This window comes from Sarcophilus harrisii, chromosome X, assembly GCF_902635505.1.
Source record: "Sarcophilus harrisii chromosome X, mSarHar1.11, whole genome shotgun sequence".
In the NCBI taxonomy this organism is placed as follows: Eukaryota; Metazoa; Chordata; class Mammalia; order Dasyuromorphia; family Dasyuridae; genus Sarcophilus; species Sarcophilus harrisii.
Genome location: NC_045432.1, coordinates 82,975,838 through 82,989,965, shown reverse-complemented (window position 1 = coordinate 82,989,965; position 14,128 = coordinate 82,975,838). Strand labels below are relative to the sequence as shown.

The following is a 14,128-nucleotide window of genomic DNA, read 5'->3' as shown; positions in this document are numbered from 1 at the left end:
ACAGCAAAGGGTGGGAGCCCTGCAATACCATATTTCCCAAGGCAATGGGCCTGCCCTTTGACAAGCAAGAAGCCACTGCCCAGGGATCCATCATCCTTTGGGTTCAGAGAGAGCTTCAATGGACAAAGGGATTGTGATTAGTTCCTCCTGAAAAAGACCAGAACTTAAACAGCAACACTGATCTTTAAACAACCCTAGAAAGCAAACAGGAAAGAAAATGAAAACATAGGAATTAAGGGAAAATTGCTTTCCCACATGAGAAAAATGATGCTTGTAGTTCTGAGAGCTTTGAGGTCAAAGAGAAGGGGGTGAGAAATTGTTTGAGGGATGACATTAAAAAAATTGGGTTGAAAAGGAGGTATTGGGGGAGAAAGGAAAGCAAGATGGGATAACTAGATCCATGGAGACTTATCACAATAGAAAGAAGGAAAGGACACCTCCAAACATCATCATAAAAAATGGAAACCTGGCTACCCAGCTTCAGCACACCCAGGAAATGGCAAAGAAGACCTAGGACCCAGTGGGTCCATCCAAAGAGAGGGTCTCCTCAGATCATAAGAAAGCCAAGCTGTAATGCTTACAAGGAACCATGGAAGTTCACAGCAATTCAAATGGAAGAAACCTGAGAAATCAAGGGGCTTTCAGGACTCCTGCCAGCTAGCAGAGGGACAGCCAGAGAGCCTAAGAGGAAAGAAGAAGGAGAAAGAGAGAAAGGAACAGCAGAAAACATCAAGAAAAGAAAGAGAGAAGACAACAAAAGAGACAAGAGAGAAAAGATAGTAAAAAAGAGAAAGAGGAGAAGAAGAGACAGACAGACAGTAGAGAGAACAGGGACAGAAAAATGGATCAAGAGAGAAAGTAAAAGAAAGAGGAAAGAAGAGAGACAGAGAGAAAGTGAGAGAGGGAAGGAGGAGAAGGAGGAGAAGGTGGGGAGAGGGGAGAGACAGAGAAGAGAGAAAGAGACAATGGTCAGTGATCCAAGACAATGCCCACAGACTTTGGAAAGAAATCCATCTGCATCCAGAAAGACCTAAGGAGACTGATAAATCAAGACACACTACGTCACTTTCTTCTGTTTTGTTTTAATTCCCATGGCTTTCCTTTGCTCTGATTTTACCCCAAACAAGATCATAAAGCAATTGGTGTTAAAATAAGAAAAATAAAAATAAATTAACCAAAAATGTAATATATAAAAGCATAAAATTAATTACCTAAAAACTTTATAATAAAATGATAAACTATTAAATTAATTATTATTAATACAGTTAAATTAAATGATTAATGAATTCAATTAATTAATACAAAGTGAAATTTCATTTGACTAGATAATTAGCTGACTGACAAATTAATGAAATGAATTAGTAATTAATGAATTTAATTGGTGATTAATTATTTGAAATTAATGAAATAAATTACAAATCTAATATTAATTTATTTATTTATAGGAACTTTCCCATGGTTTTTCCTTCTTTGCACTGATTTTTTCTCAGGACATGATTATAAACGTTTTAAAAGAAAAAAAAGAGAAAATAAAATAAATCATTCAACAAATTTAATTAAAATTAATCATGAAATTAATTACTAACAGATTAATCATCATAGGTTCATAAATTGATTGAATCAATCATTAGTTAACCAATCAATTGATTAATAAATTTATTATAATTTATTTTGGCCTGATGATGATTTAATTAACTGTGAATTAAATTAGGGTAACGATAAAATTAATTGGTGATTAATTAACTAGAAATTGATGAAATAGATGTTTTAAAAAAACCCAATCCAAAATGTGACTTCCCACTTGAATGGGCCTTGATTAGAAAATGATTTGAACCCTTTTGCCATTTACTACCAAGGATTAAAGAGTCTTTTTTCTAGACTCCGTTTCTTTAAAAAAAATAGGAGGTGCTACAGTCACTTCCAGTCCCTGTCACCTTAAAATCTGTGATTAGCAATGACCGAAAACCTGGTCGTCCTTAACTTTCTCTCCTCCTCGCTCTCTCCCTGCCTTCCTTGTCCGCTCTATTTTTTCCTCCTCTGTTTTTTGTGTCTCTTCTTTTCATCTCTTTTCTTCTCACACAGAGGTCCCAAACAACAAAGAGTTTCTGTCTCATACATTTTCTTCTTCCAATTTCAATTTAAAAAAAAAAAGAAAGAAAAAAAGATTTCTCCTATTTTGTTTAATATCCGTCAGTGAATTGTATTAAATATCAAAATTGAGTGTCTTCTATCCAGTGCATAATATTGGAAAATTAAAGTTAATTAATTGTGAATATATACATTTAAATTAGAGATGGAGAAATGAATTAAATCTCTCTTCTCTCTCTTTCTCTCTTTTCCTCTACTTTGTTGGATTTCTTGTTGTCTAGTAGCCAATTCTGAGTCTGCCTCAGTCTGCCTTTTGTCTCTTTACATATGTCTGTTTTTCCTTTTTCTGTGGTTGTCTCACGTCTTGTCTTATTATTTATTTACTGATTCTATTCCTTCTCTCTTCATGTTTCTCTGTATTTCATGCCTTTTTTCTTCTGTTTTCACTCTTCTGGCCTCTATTCCTTTTATCTCTATCTCTCCTGCCCTTTCTGGCCATCTCTTTTTCCATGTCCTTTTCTTTCTCAGAAAATACTTTCTTTCTTGACTGTCTGCCTACATCTTGCTTCTGTTTCATTTTCCCCACTCACACTAATCTTCCTCTGTGCTTTGTGTTGTGTGTGGCTTTTCACTGTTTCTGCCTTTTGAGAGAACAGAGACAGTAGAGGGGAAAGTCAGAAACGAGTAAGACAGGAGAAGAAAAAGGATTTGAGGACAGAGCGAAGGAGAGTCAGAGACAGAGTCAAAGGTAGCAAGCCAGATCCAACAAGAGACAGAGACATAGAGAGAGAGAGAGATACAGAGATGGTCTGGGCATCAGAGAAAGAGACAGAAAAAGGAACACAGTCAAAGAAAAAGAGAGAGACTTATAGAGAAAGTCAGGGAGAGACCAGACAGAGACAGAGACAGAGACAGAGAGAGAGACAGACAGACAAAGAGAGGCAGAAACAAAGAGAGTTTGGAAGCCAGAGAGGGAGAGAAAGAAAAAGAGTGAGTCAGAGAAACAGAGAGAAACAGAGACAGATAGAGACAAAGACAGAGCAAGAGGGAGAAAGCCAGAAAGAGTCAGAGTGAGAGAAAAGGAGATAAAGAAAATTTCAGAGGGAGGGAAAGAGAGCCAGAGGGTGAGAGAAAGAGTGAAAAAAGGAAATAAAAGACTCGGAAATAAATATAGACAGAAAAAGAGAGAGGGAAGAATAGAAAGGATAAGAGACAGAGAGAGACAATGTGAGAGAGTAAAAGAAAAAGAAAGAGTGAGACAAAAAGAGAGAATCTGAAAGAAAGTGAAAAAGGGAGCAAGAATCATAGAGAGAGCACAAAAGAGTGACAGAGAGGGAGCTAGAGAGACAGAGAGAAAGACAAAACAGTGAGGGGGGGGAGAGAGAGAGAGAGAGAGAGAGAGAGAGAGAGAGAGAGAGAGAGAAATAGCGTCACAACATCTACAACCTGTTCTTTATAACAAGTACTGAATGAATGATTTCAACAGGTGAGTGAACTAAACTGAAGTTTGAAAAGGGAATTGGGATAAATGGACTTGTACCAACACTTCTAGAAAAGACTTTGAAAAGAGAAAGAATTAGTTTATTCAACTTGTATTCAAAAATACATGGAAAATGAGAGCAAGAGGAAACAGAGACAAGAGACAGAGTACAGAGAAAGCAGATGGATCAGAGAAAGAAATTGTATCAAGAGGAGAGAGAGGGAGAGAGGAGGAGAAGAGGAGGGGAAAGGGAGAGGGAGAAAAGGGAAGGAGAGTGAGGAGGGGAGGGAAGGGAGGGGAGGGAGAGGTTCAGGAGAGGTTGAGGAGAGGAGAGGGAGGGGAGGAGGAAGGAAGGAAGGAGGAAGGAAGGAAGGAAGGAAGGAAGGAAGGAAGGAAAAGAACCTTAATGGTCACAGGAATAGCAAACACCAACTCATAAGAAAACAAACCAACCATTGGAGAAATTTCAAAGGCTGAAATGAATTGGGCTCAAACCCAAAGAGGATTCTGGGAAGTATCATACAGCATTTGAAAAGGCAAATAAAAAAAAAAAGAAAAGAAAGAAAAGGCAAATAAAACATGCAGAAGAAATATTGGTAAAAGGCCCTGGTGTCAAAGGGAGCGCAGGTTGAAAAGGACAAGAACTGATTGAAGACAAATAGATCTTAAAGAAAAAATTAAATTACAAAACTTTTTAAAAATTAAAACACTGAGGAAATCCAATTGTTTTTAAAAATCACAATTCTAAATGCAAAAAAACAACACTGAGGAAAACAAAAGTTTGGATGCAGAATTAATCAAGAGAGAACAAAACTAACTTAAGAAAATCATACGTTAAAACGCAACAAGATAAATGGAAGTTAATGACTTATGATGTCAAGAATCTAAAAATTAAAAAGAAGGAAATGGAAGAAAATATAAAATATGAACAGAACAACCAGTTGGAATAAGATGAGAGACAATTAAAATTATTTGTCTCTGAGAGCTGGGAAAATGAAACATAGAGTCTGAAATATTCTTCAAGAGATGGTCACTGGCAGGAAAATAATGAGATTGTTGAGGGGACGGGAAAATTGGGACATTGATGCATTGTTGGTGGAGTTGAACAAATCCAACCATTTTGAGAAGTTGGAATATGCTCAAAAGTTATCAAACGGATACCCTTTGATCCACAGACTACTGGGATTATATCCCAAAGAGATTATAAAGAAGGAAAGGATCTTTGCATGAATGTTTGTGGCAAGCCCTTTTGTAGTGTTAGAAACTGGAAACCTGAATGGATGTCCATGTTGAGAATGGCTGAATAAATTGTGGTATATGAAAATTATGGAATATTACTGTTCTAGAAATGACAACGGATGATTTCAGAAAGGCCTAGAGACTTACACGAACTGATGCTGAGGAAATGAGCAGGACCAGGAATTAATATTTCTAAATAATACTAGATGATGACCAGTTCTGATGGATCAGGGCATCTCAGCAACGAGTCAACCAAATATTTTAATGGAGCAGTAATGAACTGAATTAGTATACCTAAGAAAGAACTCTGGGATGACTAAAAATAAATTGAATTCCAATCCTATATTTATGCACACCTGCATTTTGATTTCTTCAATAATTGTACAATAATTCAGAGTCTGATTCTTTTTGACAGCAAAATAATGTTTTGGTCATGTATACTTATTGTGTATTCTAAGTTATTTTAATATATTTAACATCTACTATCCTGCCATTTAGGGATGTAAGATGAAAATTGGAACAAGAGGTTTCAATTTTAATCTGTAAGTTACCATGTATATATCCTTAAATAAAAGGTATTAAAAAATGAATTCTCAATCCTATATTTATGCCCACCTGATTTGATTTTCACAGCTAATTGTACAATATTTGAGTCTGATTCTTTATGTACAGAAATAACATTTTTATGTATACTTATTGTGTATCTAGTTATATTTTAATATATTTAACATCTATGGTATCCTGCATCTAGGGGAGGGGGTAAGAGTGAAAATTGGAAAAGAGGTTTGCATTTGTTAAATGCTGTAAAGTTACCATGTATATATCCTGTAAATAAAAGGCTATTAAATTTAAAAAAAAAAAAAAGAGATGGTCACTGGGCTGATACAGTAACAGCCAAGGGCAAAATAGACATTAAAAGTTTCCATCTCTGACTCTAGAGAGCCTTCCATCTAAATAGGATCCCGGGATCTTTCCACCGTTCTCAAAATTGATGGATCCAGTCCCAAACCTGTACTATTGTGTCAGGTGTGGGCAAGAACTGCCACTTGGAATCATACAACCTGAAAAGGCAGGCTGGGATTAAAAAGGCATAGGACAGGAGTTCTAGCATTAATGAAATCAGCAACTTCAATTATTGAAAACAGTTATTTCCTTAAAATTTAAACAATGATATGGTCCTTTCCATATTAAAAGGAAGATGACACATACTAAGCTTTCTCTGAGTTTTTTGTTAAATCCATGTTGTCGAATAGATTTAAATATTCTAATGCCATCTCTGTTAAAACATCTCTATTTCAAAAAAAAAGAACTGTGTCAAATTTAAAGAATACAATATATTGCCCAGTGAATAAATAGTCAAAGGATCAAACAGACAATTTTCAGTGATGAAATTAAAAGCATCTATAGTCATGTAAAAATGCCTAAAATCATATTGATTAGAGAAATGTGAATTTAAAAACTCTGAGGTGTCACCTCACACGTGGATTGGCTAAATGACGGAAAAAGATAATGGTAAATGTGGAGGGATGTGGAAACTGGGATACTGATACTTTGTTGGGGAGTTGTGAAATATCCAACCATTCTACAAAGCCATCTGGAACTATGCCCTAAGGCCCATCAAACTCTGATGCCTTGACCCAGCAGTGACATTTCTGGCCTGTGTCCAAGGAAATCATAGAGGATGGAAAGACACATTGAAAGAGTGTTTGTAGAGCTGTTTTGAGCAAAGCACTGACAATGATGATGCCATCAACTGGGAGCTGAGTTGTGGAATGTGGTTGGAATATTAAAATGTTGAAAACTGATCTACGCCTGGAAAGGATGAATGGACTGATGCTGAACCAAAAGCAGAAGCAGAAATGCATTGTTTCCAAAACAGTAAAATTGCCATGATCAACTATGAAAGACTCGGTTCCACTAGTGGGTCAGGATCCAAGGCATCCCAAAAAGCTTTGGCAGAAATCCATCTGCATCCTAGAATAAGAACTAAGACTGAATGGAAATCACCACATGCTCTGTTCACTTCCTTTTTCTGTGATTTTTATCTCTCCCATGGTTTTTCCCTTTTGCTTTGATTTTTCTCTTCCAAATTCAGTCATAAAGAATGTTTGTTAAAATAAACATAAAAAGAAAAAAAAGAATCATAAAATTAACTAATTACTGAAGTAATAACAATAATGAAGAAACTGATGGATCTGTTAATTTAATTACTAGTTAATAGATTAATAAATTTAATTAATTAACAAATAACCAAAAATTATTTTGACTTGATAAGAAATGTAATTGATTGACTGGTTGATCAATTGATAAATTGAGAGATAAGTTAATAAAACAAGTGGCAACTCATAAAATTAATTGGTAATTAATTATTAGAAATTAATGACATAATAATTAATTTATTAATAATAATTATTAATTTATTAATGTATCTCTCCCATGGTTTTTCCTTTTTGCTCTGATTTTTTTCTCTCAATATGATTCATGCAGCAATGTGTGTTAAATAAACAGAAAAATACAAAATAAATTAACCAAAAATCAATTTAAATATCACTCATATAATTAATTCGTTACCGATAAAAATCAATAACAAATTGTTAGCTCTATCAAATTAATTATTAGCTAATTGAATTAATTCAATTAATTAATAAATAAGTGAAACCTATTTTGGCTTGATGGGGGATTTAATTGATCGATTAATTGATCAATAAATTGAGAGATAAATTAATGTAATTAATTGTTAATTAATTGATTAGAAACTAATGAAATAGATTAATTTAAAAAACCAATCCTCAAAGAATATGACTTGCACTCCTAATGGGCCCTGGATGAGGAATCAGAACACGTGCATTTCAATCCTGGCTCTGCCATCTACTACCAAGTCACTTGAGCCAACCATTTACTTTCTCTAGACCTGTTTCTTCATTTATTATTTTGAAAAAAATAGGAGGTGCTACCAGATCACTTCCAGGGTCCCTCTCATCTCAAAATCTGTGATTAGGCAATCTCCTGAAAAACCTAGTTGTCTTCAAAATTTCCTCCTCTTCCTCCCTCTCCCCTCTCCTGTTTCTTTCCCCCCCCTCCTTCCCTCCCCTCTATTCCTCTCTCCCTCTCCCTTTTCCCCTTCTCTCTCTTTCCCTCTCCCTCTGTCCCTTTCTTGCTGTCTCTCTCCCTCTATACCCCACTACACACACAAACACACACACACACACACACACAAATATCTATATACACATATATACACACCTACATGCACCCTCTACCACCAGCTCCCTCCTACTTTTTCACTTGTTCTTCTCTGTTTCTCTCTTCCTCTATCTCTCTTTCTCTTTCACTTTTTCACTTTCTGGCTCTCTCACCCTCTATGTTTGAGACTCTCAGATTTTCTCTTTCTTGCTCACTCTAGCTTGCTATCTCTGACTATTTCTATGTCTCTCTCACTCTCTTTTTATCTCTCTATGGCTCTCTTTCACTGACTATGTCTCTATTATTTATTTGCCGACTCTATTCCTCTCTTTCTCTCTCTTTTCTGTTTTTCTGAATTTCTCAATGTCTTTTTATTCCTGTATTTATTATTCTTTCTCTCTGGCTCTATCTCTTTCTATCTCCCTCCCTCTCTGGCTTCTCTCTTTTTCCCTGTCTCTCTTTTTTCTCAGATAATATCTTTTCTTTTCTCTGTCAGTCTGTCATTCTCACTATCTCTCTGGCTCTCTGATTCCCATTCTTTTTCTCACTCACAATCTTTCCTTCTCTCTCTGTCTCTGTCTCTGTCTCTCTGTATCTCTGTCTCTCTGTGTGTCTCCCTCACTGTTTGTCTCTTTCTTGCAGAGAGACAGACAGACAAACACACAGTGTGGAAAAGAAAAAGAGTGATTTGGAGGGACAGAGAGAAGCAGAGTCAGAAAGAGACAGAGGCAAAGGTAGCAAGCCAGATTCAAAGAGAGACAGACAGAGACAGAGAGAGCCAGAAAAAGACAGAGATATTGAGAGAGCCTGGGAGTAAAAGAGAGAAAATTAGAGAAAGTAAAGAGCATCATACAAACAAAGAAGAAGAGGGGGGGAGAGAGAGAGACAGACAGACAGACAGACAGATAGACAGACCCAGAGAGAAGGGGGGAGTCAAAGAGTAAGAAAGGGATAAAATGAAATATTAAAAAATATAGAGAGAAAAAGAAAAGATAGAGCCAGGGCCAGAAAGACTGAGCCACAGCAAACCAGACAAGAAAAAAGGACAGAAAGGAAGTGGCAGAGGGAAAGAGAAAGAGTCAGAGAGTGAAAGGGACAGGAAAAAAGAGAGAAAGGAACAAAGGCAGAAAAACACGGAGAATTAGACAAGAGAGAAAGACAAAGAAATAGAGAGAGAAACAAACAGTAAAAGAGAAAGAAAGCCATAGACAGAGACAGATAGACAGATTCAGAGAGAAACAGGGATAGAAAAAATGGATGTAGAGAGAAAGAAAAATAAGAAGAGACTCAGAAAGAAAAAGAGAGTGAAAGAGAAAGTGAGGGAGGGAAGGAGAGAGAGAGAGAGAGAGAGAGAGAGAGAGAGAGAGAGAGAGAGAATATGACAGAGACACTAGTTTAAGTGATCCAAGGAGATCCCAACAGACTTTAGACAGAAAATACCATCTGCATCCAGAAAAAGACCTAAGGTGAATGAATGTAAATCAAGATACTCTTTGTTCACTTCTTTTTTCTGTTTTTTTAATCTCTCCCATGGTTTTCCCCTTTTGCTCTTATTCTTCTATACCAACATGATTCATACAACAAGTTGTAATAAAAATAATCTTACAATAAAAAATGATTCAATGACTATGATGAAACCAAGAAACATAGAATTTTATGGATATAGGCCAAGAAAAGTAAACATGACCAATAAAATAAAATATAAATGCCCAAACAACTGGGGAATATCTATTTAAAAATTAAAATTACAAGACATGGCCCTTGCTCTCCAGATAACAAAGATGAAATGACACATATTTAAGCCTTTCTTTGGGATTGAGAATGCATTCTTTTTGTCTTGTTCTCCTTTCTATGTAGATAATACTGACACATCAATAATATGTTCCCTTTGACGTCTTTTGTAATAGTGGTGAGAGACCTGCAGCAGTCAACACATTTGTTGATGCTGGGCCTTCCTTGTGACCAAAATCCTGCATTTTGCAAGACCGCTGGCTGTGGTCAATTTATGGCCAATGACAGTTGACTGGCTTATGGAAAAATTGAATAGGGAGAGTATTCCCATTCCACATTAGCTGACTGACCTACCTGAGTATTAATTCTTTGTTATAAATTCTTTGTGTTGACCTTAAGGTGCTTGCTTTTCATTTGGATTAAAACTTTATTGTTTTATGTTTTTTCTTCTATTTGCCTTAATTATATTTTGCCATTAAAATAGACATCTAACTCTCTTAGATCACAAGTTTAGTAGAGATCAAGTATCTAATTCTGTACTTCTTAGTATTTCACTCAATAACTACTACAGCATCATATAGTTGCTCATAAATAATCTATATTTCATATACATTGTGTAGTATATTTGCTGAGTTACTACCAAAGTCTCATTTCTTAATTTCTCCCCTGCAAATTCTTGGTCTTTGTAACCTTTCTGTAATACCAATAATGAGGCTCAAGAATCTCTCTCCTCTGTCCCTCTACAAAGCACTTTCTTGGTCCCAAAGTCTGTAGGCTAGGGTAAAATGGACAACTCTGATTACATTCAATTAAAAAGTTTTTGCACAAACAAACCCAACAGAAACAACATTAAAAGGGAAGTACAAAGCTGGGAAAAAATCTTTGAAGCTAAGATTTCTGATAAAGATCTCATTTCAAAAATACATAAAGAACTGTGTCAAATTTACAAGAATACACGTCATTGCCCAATGGATAAAAAGTCCAAGGATATGAACAGACAATTTTCAGATGATGAAATTAAAGCCATCTATAGTCATGTGATCAAATGCTTTAAATCGCTATTGATTAGAGAAATGTGAATTAAAATAACTCTGAGGAAGCAACTCACACCTGTCAGATTGGCTAAAATGACAGGAAAAGATAATGCTGAATGTTGGAGGGGATGTGGGAAAACTGGATTACTGATGCTTTGTTGGTGGAGTTGTGAAATGATCCAACCATTCTAGAGAGCCATCTGGAACTATGCCCTAAGGCCCATCAAACTCTGCATGCCCTTTGACCCAGCAGTGACATTTCTTGGCCTGTGTCCCAAGGAAATCCTAAAGGAGGGGAAGGATCCACATGTGCAAAACTATTTGTAAAAATCTCTTTTTTGTAGTGGCAAAGAATTGGAAATTGAGTAGAGGGCCATCAGGTGGGGAATGACTGAATAAATTGTGGTATATGAATGTAATAGAATAAAATTGTTCTATGAGAAGAGATCAGCAGGCGGATTTCAGAAAATACTGGAGAGACTCACATGAACTGCTGTTGAGTGACGTGAGCAGAACCAGGAGAACACCGTACACAGTAACAGCACGATTATGTGATGATCAGCTGGGATGGACTTGCTCTTTTCAACAATGAGGCAATTCAGGCCAATTTCAATAGACTTGGCATGGAGAGAGCCATCTGCCCCCAGAGAGAGCCAACACCCAGCTGTTGGTTTCAGAAGCTAGCAGAGCAGCTCCCAGATTAAGGGAGAAAATCCTAGCCACCCTTTTAAGGAGAGTCAGCATTAGCATCAGAGAAAAAAAAGAAAGAAACGAGCTATCAAATGATGGAGCCCACTTACCACAGGCACCCAATTGTCCCGTCTCTTCCTTCCATCACAGATAAAGTGGTGGAAGACTGGCCACATTGAAGAAAAAAAGGCAGGAAGCAAGGCTGCATCACAGACAGACAGAAACACTCACACACTTTTTAAGAGTCATCTGCTAGAACACATCCCCTGGGGTGAGGAGCTGGACAAGTCTTCCTGGTCGTCAGAAGGCTCAGCGGAAAGGAAGGAGAAAGAAACTACTTCCTTGTGACATCGGGGGCAGCTGGAGTCCAGGCAAATCCCCCCAAGGGCTTTTGTATGTTGGGGCCCCTGGTACTAGATTCCTGCTGGCTGAAGACCATCTAGAGCAGCAAGAGGCAGGGAAAGGAAATGATGATTTTCATCACGTTCAATAGGACATGTGTAATGAAGAGACTAACGATCTCATTCAGAGCCACCATTTCTCCAACAGATCCCAACCTAGAAGTCAGTCTCTCAATGCAGCTTGAAATAACCTATGGAAATTTAACAACGCTCTCCTGAGGTAGGGTAAGTAAAGCGAACCCAGGAGTGCAGAGCCAGTCTTGGTCACAGAACTCTGATCCTGTCCCCACCCAATAATGACCCCTAGGATTTGAAACACTCACTTCAGAACTGTTCCCACAGACTGGAGAACATCCATATCATCCTGCACCCTTGGGCTCCTCAGGGGAAACCACTCAGACCTTGTATCCACCTTCTCCCTCCCTTGCCCCTTATGAATCCTGTATAAAATCTGCCTTTGTAGAAACCACTGAGCTATCCTGCCCAGGAGGGCTTCCAGGTGGTAAAGAGCAATTGAGAATCCCATTATTGCTTCTAAGTAAGAATGAAGTTTCATCCACAAAGAGCAAGAGAGGGGAATAGAGAAAAGGAGAGAGAATGAAAAGAAAAATAAACAAAAGAAGAGTTCCATGAAACAGCGTGGGCTGGCTCCCTGGCCAATTCTGTCAACCACTGAATGAGGGTGAAAGGGTAGACCATGGATCTAGCCTGAGAGGGCAGCCATGATGGAATAGGTGAACATAGAACAAAGGAAGGCCTGGGGATGGGAAGAGGGAGAAAAAAAAGACCTGAAGTCCCTCTGGCCTCCCTGCCAGGTTCCATCCACACATTCACAACACTTTTCTTTGGCACTGGGATCCTCAACAATTCAGTTCCCATTCCAAGGTCGTGCCTGCCCTTTAGAAGAGGGAAATCCAATCTTGTGGATAGACTCCCCCAGGTCTAGCCCTTTCCCATAAGGCAGCCTTACCAACTCCTTATGGCCATGCTCCTCATCTGGGCAGCGGTTTCCTGGGGTTGAAGTACCGGGGTCTCAGTACTCAGCTCTTTGGTACAGAGCGGGTCAAAGGTAGGGGCTGCATGATAACAAAATATTAGGAAACTGAGCTTCCTCTGGATGGGATCCTTTGGATGATCTTCCACCTGAAAATAGGAAACTTTGGTCACTGACTATTGAAACAAAGTCTCTAGGGTATGCAGAGGAAAATGAGCAGAACCATCTTGGATACAGTCACAGCAATATCATTCGAAGAGTAACTGTAAACATAAGCTATTCAGAGTCATATTAACATTTGAATCAACTGCAAAAGACAAGAATAAAGATGCTATTGTTAGAAATCCAAACTTTAGACCCTGATTCTTGGACTGAGTGGAAGAAGGCTTTATTACATTTCTTGCAAGAAATAGGCACCATAGCCCTTTTCATAGTGGCAAGAAACTGGAAACAGAGAGAATGCCTATCAGTTGGAGAACGGCTGGATAAGTTATGGGATATGAATGTTATGGAATATCATTGTTCTGTAAGAAACAATCAGGAGGATGATTTCAGAAAGGCCTCAAGAGAGTTACATGAACTGATACTGAGTGAAATGAGCAGAACCAGGATATCATTGTACACGGCAACATCAAGACTATATACAATGATCAATTGTGATGGATGTGGCTCTTTCCAGCAATGAGGTGATTCAGACCAGTTCCAATGATCTTGGGATGAAGAGAGCCACTGCACCCAGAGAGAGACTGTGGGAACTGAGGGTAGATCACAACACAGCATTTTCACTCTTTTTGTTGTTGTTCACTTGCGTTTTGTTTTCTTAGTCATTCTTAGTCATTTCTTAGTCATTGTCTTTCCTTTTTGATCTGATCTTTCTTGTGCGGCTTGATAACTGTACAAATATGTTCATATATACTGGATTTAACATATATTTTAACATGTATAACATATATTGGACTACTTGCCATCTAGGGTAAGGGGTGGGGAGAAAGGGGAAAATCTGAAACACAAGGCTATGTTGAAAAATTATCCTTGCATATGTTTTAAAAATAAGAACCTTTCATTTAAAAAATAGTTAATTAAAAAAATATATTTCCATGTTCCCCCCACTCCTCACCACATCATGATATGTTCAGAAATGGTGAATGTCTCCTCCTTAAGGGAGAAATTAATATGAATGAGGTTTATTAAGCATGCTCAATTAAAAATTATTCTTGCCAGGGCGTAAAGCCAGACGGTTTGCCCTCAAGCAGCAGCTGCAATTACTTAAGTTACTACTAAAGACTAC

General features: G+C 37.5%; 1 protein-coding gene across 1 annotated transcript in view; it reads right to left on the bottom strand.

Moving 5' to 3' along the window:
- The window catches only part of LOC116420379, a 122,958-nt gene that overhangs the window by 18,744 nt on the left and 90,086 nt on the right, over nt 1–14,128 (bottom strand). The window contains exon 3 of the mRNA XM_031945145.1: nt 12,817–12,989. The gene's annotated coding sequence lies outside the window, so the exon portion shown is untranslated. The remainder of the gene's footprint in view (nt 1–12,816; nt 12,990–14,128) is intronic.